The sequence below is a fragment of the Vulpes lagopus genome, chromosome 24 (genome assembly GCF_018345385.1).
Source record: "Vulpes lagopus strain Blue_001 chromosome 24, ASM1834538v1, whole genome shotgun sequence".
NCBI classification, from domain to species: domain Eukaryota; kingdom Metazoa; phylum Chordata; class Mammalia; order Carnivora; family Canidae; genus Vulpes; species Vulpes lagopus.
Window position 1 is genome coordinate 49,976,118 of NC_054847.1, and position 14,471 is coordinate 49,990,588.

At 34.5% G+C, this 14,471-nt stretch overlaps 1 pseudogene; it reads left to right on the forward strand.

Moving 5' to 3' along the window:
• Nucleotides 1-13,687: 13,687 nt before the first annotated feature.
• Nucleotides 13,688-14,156, forward strand: LOC121481862 (annotated as a pseudogene).
• The last annotated feature ends 315 nt before the right edge of the window (nucleotides 14,157-14,471 follow it).

Here is a 14,471-nt window from a genome sequence, read left to right on the forward strand (position 1 = left end):
ATTTAGTGTTTAGGATTTGTAGTTATATGATTGTCTTAATGAGTTCAGGCTTTCATAGCAAAATCCCATAGACTCACATAGCTTTTCCTCTGTCCTAGTATGGGAGGGACAGAGGGACAGTGGGATGGAGGGACAGAGTGAAAAAAGGGGGGATAGAGAAAGACATATCTCTCTTATTATAAAGCTGCTAATTCCACCCTGATGCCTTCACTGGCATGACCTAATCTAATCCTAATCACTTCCCTAGGGTCTCATCTCCAAATACCATCACATTAGGGATTAGGGGTTAGGGCATCAACACATAAACTTGGTGTGAAAAGAGGCAGAAATATTCAGTCCGTGGCAATCATATATGGATGAAATTAATACAGCTAACCCTAATTTTCCTTTGCTCAGTTATTTTGTGACATTCATTTCCCATATTTTTTTAAGCCTATTTAAAGTGAATTTCTTGTAGACAGCGTATATTTGAGGCATGCTTCTATAACCATTCTAACAATAGTTGTGTTTTAATTGATAAGCTTACAGCTTTTATCATGGCTGTTCTTTTCTTAAGTGGTAGTACCAACTTAGGGCTCCAGGATCATTAATTCATTTTCTTCAGGATCATTAATCACAGGTTGTAATGTAAGTTCCACAGAATTAAAAATAATCCATTAGGTGGCTCAGTGGTTGAGCATCTGCCTTTGGCTCAGGTCGTGATCCCAAGGTCCTGGGCTTGAGTCCCACATTGGGCTCCCCTGAAAGCCTGCTTCTCTGCCTATGTCTCTGCCTCTCTCTGTATCTCTTATAAATAAATACATAAAATCTTTAAAAAAAGACTAAAGTCTTAAAAATAATCCATTAGCCAATAGAAAAGCATGTAACCTGAGATAAGCATTGGTTTCATCAGGGAAATTTTGATGCTGCAGCCTGAGGTACAATAATCTGGTACAGATATCTCTGGTAATTCAAAGATACATGTACTTTGTGCAAATTCTTAGAAATCCCAGACTTATCTTTTGATATCCTAGAGCAACCAAGCATGCATATCACCCAGGTAATAAATACCAGATTTTGTAAAGTGTAATGATTTAACAGGCATCTGCATGAGAGGAAACTCTAACCAACACATGACAAGATGCCCAACTTTAGTGGTCATCTGAGATGCACATCTTAGATTAATTATTCAGTACTTTTTCAGACTTACTAGAATAGCAGAAATTGAAAGTCTTATAGTACAAGCACGAATGAAATGTAGAAAAATGATAACTAGTTAATTTAAAGAACAATTTGGTACCATATGGGAAAATCCATTGTGCATTACAGTCACCTGTTTAAGTAGTATAGTGACCTCCCTTAATGCTACTTAAAGATCTATTGTATTTCTTCTATAGATCTTGAGAGTCTCAGATGGTATTAAATTTTTGCTTTAATATGAAACCATTTAAAAAAACAACTCAAGAGAAGGGATCTCTCTGCTATTTACCCACACTTTTTCACCTTCTTTGTTTTCTTCTTTCTTGATTGTTCTAAGATTTAGCATAGATTTGCTGGTGACAGATTCATAGTTTCCTTTCATCTGAGAATGTCTTCATAAATTCTTCATTCCTAAAGCTCTTTTTGTCTGATAAAGAATCTGGATTGATGATTCTTTTTCTTAGCACTTAAAAAAATGAGCCACAGTCTATGAGTTTTGATGGTTTCTTATGAGAAATCTGCCTTTTGAATGTCCTTCCCCTATAGGTAGGGGGATATTTACTCTGACTGCTCTTAAGATTTTTTTCTTTGTATCAAACTATCAGAAGTTTCACTATGATGTGTCTTTGTCAGAATTGCTTTGAATTTATCTTGTTTGCTGTTTGCTCACCTTTAAATCTGTAGGTTTAGAGCTGTTATTATTCATCCTACTGCTTTTCCAGCCTTGACCTGTGTGTCCTCTTCTTCCCAGGTCTCTAATGATCCTACTGTTAGACTTTTGTACCAGGCCTGCAAGTCCCAGAGACCCCATTCATTTCTTTTAATTCTGTTTTCTCTTTTGTTCATTGGATAATTTCTATTTCTTCCTATGTTCCAGTGAGATTATTTTTTTTTGTTCCCTCTATTCTGTTCCCATCCATTTTTTTTTTTAATTTTGGCTATTGTACTTTTTATTTCTAAAATTTCTATCAGAAAAAAAATAAAATAAAATTTCTATTGGATTTTTTATATACTCTATTTCTTTTTTGGGAATTTATACTTCTTACTGAGAGTTTATTTTTTTTAAGATTTTATTTATTTATTCATGAGAGAAACAGAGAGAGAAAGAGAGGCAGAGACACAGGCAGAGGGAGAAGCAGGCTCCCTGCAGGAAGCCTGACGTGGCACTCGATCCCGGGTCTCCAGGATCATGCCCTGGGCTGAACCCCTGAGCCACCCGGGCTGCCCAAGAGTTTCTTTTTTAATGTTTCCAGTATATTTGTGATTGCTTGTTGAAGTATTTTTATGATGGTGTTTTTAAAATCCTTGTCAGATCATTCCAACACCATGTCATCCCAGTACTGATGTCTGTTTATGTTTTCTCATTCAGGTTGAGATTTTCCATGTTCTTGTTATGATGAGTGATTTTTCTATTGAAATCCGAACATTTGGGGTATTATGATACTCTGGATCTCATTTAAAGCTTTTATTTTATCTGGCTTTCTCTGACATTACCCAAGTAGGTGAAGGGGTACAACCACATTGGTACTTACAGGTTTTGGTAAAAGTCCGGTTTCCCTACTCAGCTTCTGTTATACACAGGGGGAGAGGCTCCTCATTACTTCTGGAGTTCACGCTCCCCACTAAAGCCTCTTCTGGTATTAAACCACTGAGAGGTGGAGGGGTTAGTTGTTACTACCACCATGTTCTCTCGATTGACACTCTGGTGTGGTGTTATGCTGTTTGAAACTTCCTCACAGCTCCTGTGTATTCTTTGTTTTCCCACTTTCTTTTCCATCTTACTGTTTCAGTTTGGTTAGTTTCTAATAACCTACAAATTCATGATTCATTTTGTGAATGTGTTGAGTCTACTGGTGACCCCGGCCTGGTAGTTCCAACAACTCCATCTTCACTCAGTCTCATGCTGATAATTCCTTATCTCTCCACCCTGTTTTCTTGTCATTTTATACACTTTCTGATTGTTTGGTGAAAGCTGAACAAATTATATATCACAATAAATACATAAATTATTTTTCACATCTGTAGATGAACAAGCCTTTTCTCTTGTTAGGCATTGAGAGTATGAGCTACTGTTCAACTAATCACATTTTGATGGTTTGGGTGTGGGTTAACATGTCAGAGGTTCATCTCAAAACCCGATCATCTTTTGACTTTGGTTTATCCCTTTGCATTGCTCACAAGAGGACCTTGCCTTATGGCTCTCCCAGCTGTGCTTGATGGTTATGTTGTTAATGTTGTGTTGAGGGGATGGGAGAATAAACTATTCCTGACATTCTGATTCAGTCTCAGTCTTATGCAAACATTGTGAACTTGGTATTGGAGAAATATCTGCTCAGGTGTCCTTGCCTGTTCTCAAGATACAGTGCTGGGTTTACCATATATTCCTGCCTCTCCCATAGCAGTAGAGTTTTGTGTTTCTTCTCCTTCTTCTCCCTGATTCCCTATCAACAACCATTAGCACTAGAAGGTCAATTTCTGTATTTGTTCTTAATGATATAGTTAAGTACACAATGCCCAAATGAGATTTGTTAACCCAATAAATAATGTATTGTGATTACCATAACATAGACAGTGATAAAATATGTGTCACAAAATTCACTTTTTAGTGTTATTATTCAGGGTCTTATTTTTTTTCCAACTTAGAGATTGACAAAAACTATTCTTAGTAAACTATAATTTTTTGTTGCATTTGTGTCTGTAAGACTTTTTTGATGAAGGACATTTCCTTTTAATCTTTAATCTAAGCAGGACATAATCATGAAAAATATTAGAGCCCCTATTATCAGTGTTTATAAAACTATTTAATTGGCCAAGAGTTTTGTAACTTACATATGCATATTTATTCTGGTAAGAGCAAATTATATAGCCTTGAAATATAATTTCATTACTTTTCAGCAAATCTTACATCATGTAAATCCATCAGCCATGGCTATTTTCCTTATTGAATTTGAGAATGAGAAATTTAGGTCCCTTTTAAGCTGTCAGAATGAGAGAGTTTCATAAAATATATTAGCAAATGAGAAATATTTAGCATATTTATTGCTATGGTAATCATAGACTGACTGTATTTCAATAGTAAACAGAGATACAATATTAGTAGTAAATCTTTAAAGAGCACTTATTTCTTTATCTTTCAAGCTCTTTGGATAACCCTTATTGCCTACAGGAAGAATATAGCTAGGACTTTATTTCTAGATGAAATAAATCAAAATATAAAGAACAAGAACTTCTACTATAAATTAGAAGTAGCATAAATATTCATGACTTTTTTATCATACATATTTCTTCTTTTAAAAATGTTTGTCCATATCTTGTTAGAAAAACGACTGACACTCCTATTTCATGTCAAACTTGGAGCAATGATCTGCTTAGAGAATTACTATTCTTGTGTGATTCTTTAAAAATATGTATGGATTTTAACATTACAATTGTATTGTTTACTTTTATTTCTTCAGCCTGGTTTCTAATGTCATCTTTCCCAAATACTTTCAATTTGCCCTTGGGAGCATTTAACCTGTTTTTTTTTTTTTTTTAAGATTTTATTTATTTATTCATGATAGTCACAGAGAGAGAGAGAGAGAGAGAGAGGCAGAGACACAGGCAGAGGGAGAAGCAGGCTCCATGCACTGGGAGCCCGACATGGGATTCGATCCCGGGTCTCCAGGATCGCGCCCTGGGCCAAAGGCAGGCGCCAAACCGCTGCGCCACCCAGGGATCCCATTTAACCAGTTTTAAACCTCCGTGTCCTTATCTGTAAAATGGGGATACCAGGATGTTTAGAAAATTAGATGGTTTCACATTTGTTAATAACATTTGATCAGCCTCTAGCACATAAGTAATAATATATTGATATTATTTTCTGAGTGCAATATGCTTTATCATTTTTAAGAAGATTTTATTTATTTATTAGAGAGTGAGAGAATGAGAGAAAGCATGAGCAGGGGAAAGGGAGAAGCAGATTTCTCTCCAAGCAGGGAGCCGGACACAGGGCTTGGTCCCAGGACTCTGGGATCATGACCTGAGCTGAAGGCAGATGCTTAACTGACTGAGCCACCCAGGCGCCCCGGCATACTTTTTTTTAAAGTAAAATTGTCTAACCCGAAGCACTTCAATAAGCTAAATACAACACATGTGGAATCTGTAATAATTTTGGTAGTAGTAACTAGGGTAATGCTTGCATCCTAGATTATGATGTTATATTGAAAAATGCTTTGCTATTAACATATGTCTCATAATTTGATTCAAGGGATAAATAAAGGTGATTTGTTGTGTAATAATATATATGTTGGATATACACATAAAAGCAAGAAATATTTGGTTTTTGTCAAGGTGGTGATATTCAAGAAGAACAATGTGATATAAGTATCTGGAAACAAAAAAAATTTGAAAAAGAACCCTGTCCTTAGGAATAGTAATAAATCATATTTAAAAAATCTCTTATCAAAATTTGTTTATAATGAGCTTTTAATCAAATTCATTTTGATTAGCTCTATTTTTCCATACTTCTCTTTGTTACTTGTATGACCTAAGAGTGTGTTTGCAAAAGTATTTTCAAATTATATATGATTAGAATTACTTCTCTGTTTTACTATGGCTTTCTGGACCTGGTTATCATTGTTAATTTGCAGATCTATATTCAATTCTACTTCTGTCCAATTTCTCTGTTTCACAAATTCATTCACACACCCCCAGAAATTATCTAGTGAAGTAACAATCAGATACATGTACATAAATACTTCTACAGGAAAAAGTCAATATTTGAAATTTGCTCCAATTATTAAGAGATATGATCACCTGCTATAAAGGTTTCTCACTCCCCTCTTTTCCATCCCTTTCAATGTATCTCTATATTATCTCTTGTAAAAATACCTGATAAAATTAATACCCAGCACCTGGGGCCAAGGCAAGACAACACCATGGAAAGCATGTCTTTGGTCACAAGAAGAATATCACTAGAAATATTAGAATAATGAAAAGGTAGATGCTTTTAAAAAACCCAAGTGCTAGATTTTGGAATTGTATCCTGAATTCTTTCCTTCAAAGACAACATTGGAATTCTGGGTCTGGACTACTCTTTAGACTTGCTTCATATTTTCATGTAAGTCTCTTCCTCTGAAGAAGAGAGAGTTACCCAATGAGCATTGGCAGCAGGTAGCAGGCACACACAGTCCCTGCTTGCCTGTCCCTTCTGATTTGCCTGCAGGACATCTGTCTCCTGTGATCTCAGTCATGCTTCTAAAGGGGTACACCTACACACTTCAGAGTACAAGGGACACCCATCCTTCTGTTTTCACACTTTGTAGGAATTCTGTTACTGTCCTGAAACTGAACCAGTCTCTCAGAGCCTCACTAACGGTCTATTCTTATTTGTTGAACTCAACTGGCTCTGAATTATTGGAAAAAGGTTTGTTATCTATGAGGCTCCTTAAAATCCAAACAGGAAGTGGACATAATAGATGCTCAGTATCTATTTTTAATGTTCTTGTTTTGCTTTCATTTGCTTGTTTTTTAAGTAGGCTCCACACCCAGCTGGAGCTCAATACTGGGCCCAAACTCATGACCAAGAGATTAAGACCTGAGCTGAAAGCAAGAGTCTGATGCTTAACTGACTGTTCCACCCAGGCACTCCTGTACATATTTTCAAATTAATCGATTTCAATATATTGACCTTTGGTTTCAGAAATATGCATGAAAATATATTAGATATTAATATCATATTACACATTACTGTAAGTATAACTGAATGTTAATAATGATGAAAATTGCAGAGATTTCTTAATGATCATATTCAAATTTAATTAAAAAGCAATGAGTTGGTGCAGTTTGGTCTTTTAAATCAATATCTTTCTACTTTGTGTAGTTTTCTTAGCTCTTTAAGCAAAGATATTTTCTTTGTTTAAACTTAATGAGTGACTTCTAAAGATTCACAATAGTAAAGGAAAATGAACATATATTTGCATTTCATATAAAATACTCATGAATTTTTTAGTCACAGGAGGCTTCCATTTAGAAAGTATTACATATACAGGCAGTAGATTTCTAATGCTCTTTTAGTGAGATGTGGACAGTAGGTAGTCTAATGGTAAAACACTCAAATCATTGAGTCTACTTACTGACTTGCATATTGTCGTAGTGTACAAGGAGTTCCTAATCCATAAATAGCCTGGCCACATAAATATGGAATGTCTTACTAGTTTAAGTATTACATTTTGTTTAGTTTTTTGACGGACTGCTCTCTCCTACTGTTTTCTATATAACAGCCATATAATTGAAAACAAACCTACCCTTTATTGAGGCCATGTCTAATTCTGGATATGAAGCAAACTAGATCAAGATATGATTCAGGAAAACATATACATATACTCAACCACAGGACAGTAAATCACTTTTGTTTTCTTTGCAACAATTATGATATTGTAGGATATTGCTGACTGGGGGGTAAACATGCCACTCCCAAAGCTGACGTATCCCAAAGCTGGGTTTTCAAAGTGTCTCTGATTTAGACCTAAGAGGAAAATCACATCAAACTTAGCAACCAAAGGCATTGTATCTGATGTCGTCTAGGATGCTTAAAACTGGATATATTTTTGAACATACAGCATCATTTATAAGCGCATTTACTATTATTTAAAAGATTAAGTTGCTAGCTCTCACAAATATACAATATTTATGATTCAGCCCTTTTTGCATATATAGCATATTTTCACGAAGAGCATTTTCTTTCAGGAAAAAAAAAACCTTCAAAATTATGGCAAAAATGCCATTGTTTTAGAACTAGATTTTTAAATGCTAATTCTTTTTTCTAACACAAAATAGTCACAAGTCTGCTTTTCACTGTTTTGCAAGATCCGCAAAGATTGGATCCCTTGCATCTTTAACTGCTGCAGCACCAAATCTCTGCAAGGGTCAAGCTTCTCTATATATAAATATTTAAAAAATATTCGATATAAGAGACTCAACTATGAATCCTTGAACTTTTTATGAACCTTTATGAATTTATGAACTTTTGTCAGCAGTTATGTTGGTAATTTAATGTAAATTTAGCTATTTTATGAGTAAGGTTTAAAATAAAATTCAGGGATCCCTGGGTGGCGCAGCGGTTTGGCGCCTGCCTTTGGCCCAGGGCGCGATCCTGGAGACCCGGGATCGAATCCCACATCGGGCTCCCGGTGCATGGAGCCTGCTTCTCCCTCTGCCTGTGTCTCTGCCTCTCTCTCTCTTTCTGTGACTATCATAAATAAATAAAAATTAAAAAAAATAAAATAAAGTTGTAAAAAAATAAAAATAAAATTCAAATACTGAAGGCTTTTTTCTTTTTTTTTTTTTTTTTTTTAACAAAAGTTATGTTATAGTCCAGCTGTTTGAGAACATTTTTTTTCCTATGGCATTTTTCCCTTTTATTTTATTGGCATAGAAAAGATCATGTTGCCGGGGTAGAGTTAATTTATATATGGTAGAACCCTAACACATGCAACAGCTAACTTTCTTGAATGCTTTTTAACTGAGGTATACCGTAATGTCCTCTTACAACTCTAAGACTATGCATTCAAATGCATCCTAAAAATTTTAAAGTAGACTCAGTAAAAAGAGAAATGGAATTATGATGCAGGAATGTAGGAAAAAAGATTATATGATTTGTAAGAGAATCCACCCATACATATGTGGCTCTTCTCCCTGTGATTAAAAGTAAAATTTACCAAAAATCATTTAAAACATTTAGATAGGATTTTTTTTATAGATGAAAAGCATAATAGTCTATCAAAATTATCTCCTTCAATCTTATACTATGTTGATAACCACTGTGCCAACTCTATCCACATTTACATAATATATGAAATTAATTCTTCAGGATTGATTATTCTTGGAATTTTGTATGCCTTATTCTTCTCCTTATGGATAAAATTTCTCATCCTTATTTTCTCACAAGCACTTCATAGGTCAAAAGACAGTAGAAGTTCAAGCATTAAAAATTTTACTCATTATTTTTAACTTAAGAATGCAATAAGATTATAGAGCAATCCACTGTATATGTAAACTCTCCCCAAATATTTGAGGAAGGAGGCTGATACCTATCTGTGCAGTCTATAATAACGTTTGAGAATTCTGTGTGAATTATTTTTTTCTGACATTACCTCTAACAGTTGTTATCAAGCATAAAATCAAACTGATTCTGAGTCCTTTGAGGAAATCCTTTTGGATGTTTGCTCTATTGAGAGGACACTAACAAATGATAAGTTAAGGCTGTGAACTCCAGGTCTATTTCCAAGTTGAAGTGTGTGGTTTGGGAATATTTTCTGAGGTCGATCTGCCTTCTGTGTACCATGATTGCTGCCTAATGATGTGATTTCATAAGTAGTTGCCTAGAGATTTTGCACTCTCTTGTCTGAGGCCATTCTGTAAGTGATTTCTTTCATTTATTAATTCTCTTGACAAACACCTTACCTTTTATGTGCAGAGGGAAAGCACATTCCATTTCCTAGAGTGGCTCATTAAAAAAAAAAATTGTATAGATTAGCCCCATGGGACTTTAGGCTTGCCACACTCCATCACAATCACTAGTTTTCCTTCTTTCCTCTAGAATATTTAGCTGTTATTTACATATTCAGTGCTAATTAAAGTTTTATGTTCATAGGATTCAATAGAAATTCAGAGAAGTTTGCTATGAAGAGACAGAATGGAAAAATCTCCTTTTCTCAGTTAAATAACATTTTCTCTTTGTTGCTACAATTATACAAAGCTTAAAAAATATAAAATATTCTCTAAGGTTTTGTTTTGTTTTCAAGTATTTGATATTTCAATTCTGTTTATTTGTAGGTAATCTGTACAAAAACAACCATTTGACTAACAAAACCTAAAATTCCACTAAAGATCTAACACATCCTCACAAATCTTAAAACTGTCAATATTAAAAAATAGTTAAGCATGCCCAGAATAGCAATTAACTATGTAAAAACAAATCTTAGTGGTCCTATATTTACAAAAGAATGATGGGAATTCACGTAGAAATTTTGGAAAATACAGAAAATATCACAAACATTGGAGATATTGTATAAAAGCATTAAATTATCCTTTGAAAATGATTCTTTTTTTTTTAATTTTTATTTATTTATGATAGTCACAGAGAGACAGAGGCAAAGACATAGGCAGAGGGAGAAGCAGGCTCCATGCACCGGGAGTCCGACATGGGATTCGATCCCAGGTCTCCAGGATCGCGCCCTGGACCAAAGGCAGGCGCCAAACCACCGCGCCACCCAGGGATCCCTTGAAAATGATTCTAAACGGAAACCTTATGTGTAGAGAGTAATGAATTTAACTGAAGACCAATAAGTAGTACCTAGGTTCTCTTTAGCACAAACTCAATTATTACTTTTGCAGTACTGGGCCAAAAGTTGGACCCATTTTAACTAATAAATTTGGACTGCAAACCTTGTCTCTAAAAATAGTATCAATTTATTTTCATTATCAATGAACAATTAACTTATAAATCCTATGACTATTTAGACATACTTCTGAGCGTTCTTTGACCTCTCCTATTTGTCTATTTCTGTCAGAAGACTGCCTGGTTTTAAATATTGTAATTCTGTATTTTACTCATTGAGTGAGGTTATCGGTATATTTCTTGTTCAAGTTTGCTTGGTGCTTTTCTTACACTCATATGGCAGATAACTTTCCGGATTATTGTTCTGTGTTCCTAAAGAAAGGCCATTATGATCCTGTCGATATGGATGGCATTAAATTTGTGAATTAGAGATTGGCTCTTACATCATTCATAACTCTTTAAGGTCATCTGGTCTTTCTTTCCCTTCAGAAAAGTTTCTTTATTTTCTTCATATCCTTCTTGTGAATGTCCCATTCAGTTTATTCTTAGCTATTTTATACTTTCTGGATAATATTAATTGGCTCTCCTTTTTATTACAGTTCCTCTTAGGTCAATTCTGAACTCTAAGAAAGGTTATGGTTTGTATGTATTTTGCAGAATATAACCAGATTGACCCCAATGTGTTTCATATTATTCAATTTATAATCTTGGGGTTTGCTTGTGTATACTCCTGCTAGGAATGATGATCTTATTCACATTTTGAATATTGTAACTTTTAAAAATATTATATAGCATTGGCTTGGCCATAATTTGAAGAGCAGCACTAAAAATAGGGTTGGAAACATGCATCCTGGGCTTTCTCCTGATTTTTATAGGCATGGCCTGATGTTTTAACATTAAATATGATGATGATGGTTATGAATTATGGAGACAATATGAGTATGAATATCATCTTGCTCATCCTAATTTATGAATTTTAATTTTTTTGAGTATATTTTAAAATGTTATTCAAATGTCCTTTGGGCTTATATTGACAAGATTTGGGGTTTTTTTCCCCTTCCATTCAGTATTCTATAAAAAGAGTTTTATAAATAACCTTCTAATAGTAATAATATTTCTGCCAGCCTAGAATAAACACTTCCTTCTTGTTTTTTTATTCACTTTAATTTATTGCCAAATTCAATTTGCTACTATTTTATATAGATAGAATTTATCAATTTATACTTACATTTGCTTTCATATTCAGTTAAATAGCTTATATTCTTATTTGAAATATTCATTGAATAGCTTAGAAAATGTATTCATCTTCACAGTAGCAGCCAAACTTATCTGAATGTGGGAATATATTGGACACTATACTAACACCTTAATGCACTTGATGACTTTTTGAAAAGGAGTTATGATTTCATTTTACATAAATTAGTGAATTAATACAGCTTTCTTTATACTCTATTATGATTAGTGACAGGCCTTTGTAACTCACAATCGATTTAGGTGAAAATATAAATGCAGTTACACTCTTTGAAATAATATAAATTCAACAAGGGAATAAAGGGGGTCTTGTCATTTGTGTATGTAGAGGAAGCATAGTGTCCTGCAGTCTGCCCATCTTTCTTTTGTCTAGATCAGCTCAAATGGAAACAGTGAAAACCATCAACCTGCAGGCACAGATATATGCAAATGTGAGCTGTTGAGTCCATTCTCTACCTGTAGAAATGTCTTAATTATTCACTTCCAAAAGTATGGTGTGGAGTTAACTATCCAGGTCTTGGAGTTGGACTATAAGGGACACAATAATTTGACACCAACACGGAATCAAATGCTTAATAAGTGGTTGATGGTAATAATACTTTTGTTATTAAATTCATTTTCCTGGTATGAGCCATGGGCACCAGATAGCCTTTTGAACCCCCAGAGAGGTAGTAAGCTTTTCTGGTGGTTAGACAAATTCTCTTTGTAATTTATTTTAATATGGTATTAGGCCAATAGTTAATAATATCTTGTCACCATATTGTCTGGAAAAATAATTATGCTGTTCCCAACAAAGAATAAGATATGCTGAACATTGAAACAGAAGTAAAAGCTAAATTTTAAGCTATTTTGTAAAAAGTAAGATGACTTAGAGCTAATCCTAGATTAAGTTAATGAAGTTCAGAAACAGATGAAAGAATGGAGCATAAAAATGGGCTATGTCTTTATAGCGTTAAAAAATATTGGTTATGCTTAAATTGGTAGCTACAGCCATGTTTCAAAGTGTTTATAACTTCAAACTAAGGATGAAGCCTTTGTGTATAAAAGGGAACAATCATAAACATAAACACTTACTAAAAATCTCAAAATTTTTCCATTCAGAAATCATATAGGCCATGAAATGGTGAATTTGACAGCAGATATTTATGTATAATTCTCCTAAATAACACCATGGGAAAAGAAAACTAGTTCTTCATCAAATGATTACTCCAAAAGATAGAGAAGTTAGCATTTTTCATAATGGCCAGTCTAGAAATGATACACATTTTCATAAACAACAATAATGTTAAATCATTTGTGTTGTATTTCTAGGGTAGAAAACTACATGGGAATGAAAAAGAAAAACACAAGAACATGGGTGCATTTCACAGATGATTCTAAGTGGTTTTGCTGTAAAGTACATTTGCTACAAACATTTTCAAACCATAACTAATTGGACATAAGGCAATTTTGTTATAGAAGATAAAAATCATAAAAAAGAAAAGAAGGACTTCCATTAAAAAGGACTTAGTGACACATAAAAAATGAGAAACATTTGTAAAGATTTTATTGCAATATACAAAATACTAAAATGCATTTAAAATGAGCATAGATTCATAGCAATACTGTACCAGTAACTGATTTTGTTTTGTGGACTGTACCTAAGTGCTGTCTACAAAGTGTTTTGTTCATAGTGTTACACATTCTGTCTTGCGGGTTGATTCATCTCCTCAGTTAGCATTGTACCTTTTCTATTTTTTGCTAAAATTTATTCTTTCAAGAGGGATATTGGTTTCCAAATACTAAAACATATATTTGTCAATTGAGCTCTGAATTGCATTGTGAAAGCCTTCTGCACTGGCGTTTCTTCTAAGCATATTGACGCATGTCTATTGATGGACATTCAAAAGTTCAGTGATTCATGTGGGCTTAAAACTCTGTGCCATGCCTTTCACGAAGATGGTACCGAAGGCGAAGAAGGAAGCCCCTGCCCCTCCCAAAGCCAAAGCCAATGCAAAGGCTTTGAAAGCTAAGAAAGAAGTGCTGAGAGGAGTGCAGAGTCACAAAAAAGAGGATCCGTATGTCACCTACATTCCGACGACCCAAGACCCTGCATCTCAGGCGGCAGCCCAAATATCCTCGAAAGAGCACCCCCAGGAGAAACAAGCTTGATCACTATGCCATCATCAAGTTCCCCCTGACTACTGAGTCAGCCATGAAGAAAATAGAAGACAACAACACACTTGTGTTCATTGTGGATGTCAAGGCCAATAAGCACCAGATCAAACAGGCTGTGAAGAAGCTCTATGACATTGATGTCACCAAGGTCAACACCTTGATCAGGCCTGATGGAGACAAGAAAGCATATGTTCAACTGGCTCCTGACTATGATGCTTTGGATATTGCCAACAAAATTGGGATCATCTAAACTGAGTCCAGCTGGCTATAAATATAAATTTTCTCACCATAAAAAGAAAAAAACCTCTGTGCCGCTATACAGACCATAGGAGGGCTAAATTTATATGATATCAAAATAGGAGAACTGAGTCAATGGAGGAATGAAACTATCTGATCAACCAGTTATTTTTTTTTATCTTTTATGGCAAAATTGCCCTGTGGCCAGTTAGTGATGCAGAAAATGTCTGTGGCAAAGATGCTTACGGTGGAAATATATGTATTTCAAGATAAACTATGTATCTTGAGCTGAGTGTTGGTTCACAGACATGTTCTCTTCTGAAAAGTT